This window comes from Tupaia chinensis, unplaced genomic scaffold (assembly GCF_000334495.1).
Source record: "Tupaia chinensis unplaced genomic scaffold, TupChi_1.0 Scaffold000404_1, whole genome shotgun sequence".
NCBI lineage: Eukaryota > Metazoa > Chordata > Mammalia > Scandentia > Tupaiidae > Tupaia > Tupaia belangeri.
This window is the reverse complement of record NW_006159906.1, coordinates 2293931-2299656: the sequence shown is the minus strand read 5'-3', so window position 1 is coordinate 2299656 and position 5726 is coordinate 2293931. Positions and strand designations below refer to the sequence as shown.

At 40.5% G+C, this 5726-nt stretch overlaps 1 pseudogene; it reads right to left on the bottom strand.

Annotated features, from left to right (window-relative positions):
- Window positions 1-3837: 3837 nt before the first annotated feature.
- Window positions 3838-4745, bottom strand: LOC102468200 (60S ribosomal protein L5 pseudogene; annotated as a pseudogene).
- Window positions 4746-5726: the final 981 nt, after the last annotated feature.

The following is a 5726-nucleotide window of genomic DNA, read 5'->3' as shown; positions in this document are numbered from 1 at the left end:
GTTACAAAGACTTGACTTATTGGAAAAGGTTAGCCCAAATGACATATACTAATATGAGTTTGAATATACTAATATGAGTAGAACAAGTAGAAAGCAGAAGAGAATTGGTAAACTAAGAGACTAAGAAATCCTCCCAAAGGGCATGGTAGTCAAGGCTCTGGACTCTCAGATGGCTGGCTGCAATTCAAGTCCTGAACCTGGCAGTTTGAAAAATCACTCCAAGGTGCATGTCCATGCATGCCCAAAATCCCAGGAGGAGAACGTAGGGCAAGGAATTAGGGGAAATGACCTCCTGAAAGGTGATTTCTACTTCCCTCTGTCTTTCTCTGGGAAGTGCATGTTCCCTATGGAAAAAACAAACAAATAAACAAACAACAAAAACCTCCCAGAATACAATATAAGCATAAATATAAGAGATAGGGGATATCAATGCATAAAAATGATAGTCATCTGAAAAAAGTTTTAGAAGGAAAACTTAAAAATTAATCACCACAATTTTGAGGCAAGGAAATACTTTATAAAAATGATGCAAAATTCACAATAAAAGACTGTCAAATATGACATTATAAAAGTCAAAACATTAGTTTACAAAAAAGAAGTGAGCAAAATTAAAATGTGACAGTCTTGAAGAAAATATTTGCATCATTTATTACATAAAAATTTAATGTTAGAAATTCAGACAGAATCTGTGCAAATTTGCTGAAAAAAAAAGGAAAAGAGCTTTGTGAAAGCAAGGAAAGGACCTGGATTTTTAAAGGAGGTTAGCAAGTTGGGTTTAAACTGAGAGTGTCCCCACAGAGGTAGGACTTTGTTGGTTTTGACTCTCCCACCAGAGCCAAAGGAGGAAGCACCCAGGGTTCTTAGCTTGTTCTGAGGTGGGTAGAGGAAGAGAGAGGGGCAGGGGTTAAAAGCTGTCATCAGACATTAAAAGTAGAGTCAGACTTATCATTACAGTTTTGATGCCAAGGATTTGATTTTTCCTCAAACCTCAATGGAAAACTAAATGGATGACTTTATTGGAATGTTTTAAAAATCACATTCAAAAGCCACCATGAAGCTTTCAGAACAAAAAGCAGTTACTGTTGTTAAGTACCCTGAACTCATACCCCAAAACAGTTCATCTTCTAGTCTTTTCTTTTTGTCAATTTTCTTTTAAAAAAAAAAATTTACTTTATTATTTTTTTAATATTTCCAGAGAGAGAGAGAGACAAACACACACACACACACACACAGAGAGAGAGAGAGAGAGAGAAAGTGAGAAAGCAAGCCTCCAGGTCCAGGACTCAAACCACAGTCCGTCATGTAGGAGTCCAGCACCCTTAACCACCATGCCACCTGCCAGTCCCTCAATTTTCTTTTGTTTTGTAAACCAGAGTTCATTTGTTTTTAACACCCCTCATGCCATGAATTCACAAGGAATAGGTTCCAGAGACTCAGGCTCCTTTCCACTGGTTCTCACAAAGCTTCTCTGGGTAGAGCAGGCTGGCACTTCAATTGAACCCAAGTCCCCTTCCCTTTGACTTCTTTCTTCTTTTTTTTTAGAGAGAAATATTTTTGCTATAGGGCACATGCACTCATCAGAGAGACAGAAAGTGAGAAATCCCCCCCCCACCCCGGGGAGATGATCACACTGCAATTCCTTCTTCTCCATTGTCCTCTCGGGATTTTGGGCATGCAAGCACATGTGCCCAAATGAGTTTTAAGCCACTGGGTCCAGGACTCAAACTGCGGTTGACTATGTGGGAGCCCAGCAATGTAACCATTATGCCATTTGCTAGTCCTGACTTCCTTCTTCTGGTCATTTTCCTTCACATGTTTTAGGAAGCTCTCTCTTCTCTTAGAATGCTTAATATGTTCAATACACACATTAATTGTCTTGACAAGAAATCTTGCCCTTAACTTGTTTGCTTATAACAATGCCAACAGCATGTTAGCAGTGTAGACTCTTCCAGTGTTATATGGAGGCATTCCTTTTTTCCACAGTATCCCTTTGGCTGATGTCTAAAATATCACCTTTCTTTTAGATTCACGTTTGTTGCCAAAGGAACCACTCCATGTTTCCTAAGAGGCCCAGAGAACATACAACAGGTATCTTTCCTCTTCTCCTTTGTGTTCATCATTTTGGTGAATTACTAGAAGATGGTGGTTCTAGCCAAAAGGAACTTTTTAAAAAATGTACAATGGAGAATGCATGTGCGCATGGGCAAGACAGTAAGAGAGAAGCATCCTCAATAGGTTCCCAGTACTCTGTGATCCCTTTCCCTCGCCCTCCAGCTCAGCAGGATGCTGAACAAGCAGCAAGCCCGGTTTGCTTCAAGTCAACCCAGCCAGTATCCACCCTGTGGTCATCCATGTGGCTTCCAGTACCACAGTTGAGCACACTACTGACTACATCCCCAGGCTGGGCTAACCTTCTAGTATAGTCTTTAATGTGCTTACAAATGGGGCTCACATGGAGCTCCCCAAAGACAGGCTTGGCATTAGAAGCAAGACCTTTACATTTACAAATCCAAGTGCAACAGGAACTTTCAAAATTATTCGATAGAGCCATTAGACCCTAACTTCCATCGTCATAGTCTATCTCTGTGGGTTATTTTCTACTTTGGTAACGGGAAACAGCTTAATGCCAGAATGCCATTTGGAGAGCTGATTCTATAACCATTATCTCTTTCATTGGCACTAAAAGAACTAAACATGGGTCATCATTAATTTGAAATGACTGATTTCAGACTTTTGTTTTGCATATGGCAGAGTAAAGATGTTTCCATCTGTCTTCTTCTGACATGAGGGCACTTCAAAAAATATGTGAAAAAATCGGGACCGGCAGTTAGTGTAATGGCTATGTCGCTGGACTCCCACGTAGTCAACCGCAGTTCGAGTCCTGGACCCGGTGACTTAAACTCACACCGGGCGCGTATAGGTACGTGACCAAGATCCCGAGAGGAGAATGGAGGAGAAGGGATTGCAGCGTGGCCATCCCCTCTGGGGGGTGATTTCTCGCTTTCTATCTCTCTGTATCTCTCTGTCTCTCTCTGTCTGTCTGGCGTGCACATGCACACTATAGCAAAAACCTCTCCAAAAAAAAAAAAAATGTGAAAAAATGGAGTTAAAGGGAGGTGATTCATTATAGTCATGTTTCTCTTATAGTATCTGCCTCTGGGCAGATTGAGGGTATTCAAGGAAGCCCTCCCTGTGTCCTCTGAAGCAATCAGTATACCAAAGTGGCAAATTTTGGTGTGGCATTTCCTAAACTCCTTCGATTCAATTTATAAACCAAAAGCCAGCTCCTGTGGAAGAAAAATTAACAAAGGAGAAAACTATTAAGAAATTTAAATATGATAATGAAAATGAAAATGTTAATAGATGCAGGGCCAGTAGATGACATAATGGTTACATTGCTGGACTCCAACATAGCTGATTGTGGTTTGAGTCCTGGATTCAGCAGTTTAAAACTCACGCCAGGTGCATGTGCATGTGTGCCCAAAATCTTAAGAGGAAAGTGGAGGAGAAGGGACTGCAGCATGCCCATCTCCCCCAGGGTGATTTATTGCTTCCTGTCACTCTGTCTCTCTGGTGAGTGCATGCACTCCATGGCAAAAATCTCTCTAAAAAAATGTTAATAGATGCAATAAAAACAATGTCAAATTAGTTTTCTAAAAGGTAAAATAAAACTGACAACTGGTAAGTTCCTGGAAAGAAAACAAAATGAGTGTCTCAATCCAAGAGATGTAATATTTGACTAATGGGTATTTGTTTTTTTTTGTTTGTTTGTTTTAGCTTTGTTGTAGTTTATTTTATATTGTCTTTATCTGGAATAACGTCATACTATTGTTTGGTTTAGCTCTCAGCAGCCCACTCCTGAGCTCTGAGGAAGCTTGCCTTCTTCTGGGCTACCTGATCTTTCTTCTGGGCAAGGGACATCTTGGGACAATTCTACCTCTTCTTTTTAACTTCTTCCTTGGGTTTCTTTTTATAGACTGAGTTCTCTCATATGGCAGTGTGAGCTTTCTTGTACATCTCCTCCATCATGTCTGGAGTTACAGTGTTCTTTATGTACTGAGAGAACTGTTTCTTGTCGGCGTCTTCATCTTCTTCCATTAGGTAACATGTGTAGTCTGCAACGTTCTGGCCCATGATGTGCTTCCGATGGACTTCTGCATTAGATTCCGTGCTTTCAGAGTCAAAACCAGGGAATCGTTTGGTACTGTGAGGGATAGATAAGCCTCCATCCACCGCTCCCTTCAGGGCCTCAGAAACTTGATCGCCAGTGGTAGTTCTGGCAAGGCCTGCATCCAAATAGCGGGTGAAGGCACCAGGGTGACCGTCGATATTTTCTACATTGTACTCCTCTCCAGTCACTTCCACTTGACCTTCATAGATCTTGTCCATGCCAAACCTACTGAGAAGCCTGCGGGCCAGCAGCGGGCCAGTACAGTATGCTGCAGCATTACTTGTCAGGCCAACCTTCACACCGTGTTTTGGTAGTTCATGTGTATAAGCTGCACAGACTATCATATCCCCTTCTATACGGGCATGAGCAATCTACAAATGATATCTTTGTTAGTTACACAAACTATCAGCCTGTATTTGGGTGTGTTATACTTATTTTTATCCTGGATCACCAAGCGTTTCCGAGCATAGTAATCAGTTTTACCCTCTCATCGTCTTCTAAATTTCACTTGGTATCTCTTAAAGTAGGCCTTATTCTTGACAACTTCAACAAATCCCATCTTGCAGAACAGAGACCTGCGGCCACGGCTGACCTGCAGGCCCACAAGCACTACAGAGGGGGGAAAACGACTAATAGGTCTAGAGAAGAAAATAGAGAAAACTTAACAAAGAAACATACTTATGATTTTCCCCAGAAGGGAAAAGTTTTAGAGAAGGGACACTAGGTCTCAACATAATGAATGAAAAAGGTCAAGACACACCACTGTAAATGTGTGTGATAAAGAAAATCAAAAAACCTTTTAGAAAAGTATGGATAAAATCTTATTCAATTTTTTAGTATTATTAAAAATAGAAGAAGAACTAGGATTTGCCTTAGAATTTTGAAGAGAAATTATATGCAGCTTAGGTTTCTATACTGAGCCAAACTATTAATCAAGTATGAATGTATAATAAGGTCATTTATAGAGATTCAAAGACTCAAAATTTATCTCCCAGGCACCCTTTTTAAAGGAAACTACTAGAAGCAGTCTCCCATGTAAATGGAAGAGAATATCAATAAATAGAATGACATGGGATTCAAAAATCAGAGATTTCAACCCACGACTTTTTATATTCTTAATCTTTGCCATTCTGACAGGGGTTAGGTGGTATCTCATTGTGGTTTTTATCTGCATTTCCCTTATGATGAGGGATGTTGAGCATTTCCTCATATGCTTTTTGGCTGTTCGTATGTCTTCCTTAGAGAGAAAAATCAGAGATTTCAACCCACGAGGGTGGTGAAAAGAAATCCCAAAGAGCACCAAGAGAAGTCCTAGAACAACAGCTGAGCCCCAGCCAACTTCCCGCTATGTTGAACTACCAGGTCCTACAACATGAAGATTTAGAACAGCATGTCATATTGCAAGATGAACATACTCCGATTGTGAGCTGTACCAATATGCACATAATGAGAGTCCCAGAAAAAGAAGAGGAGGTTGGGAAAGAAGAAAGAATAGATGAAGGAAAATAGCCCAAAACTTGCCAAATGGGGTAGAAAATAGCATATCCAAGAAACT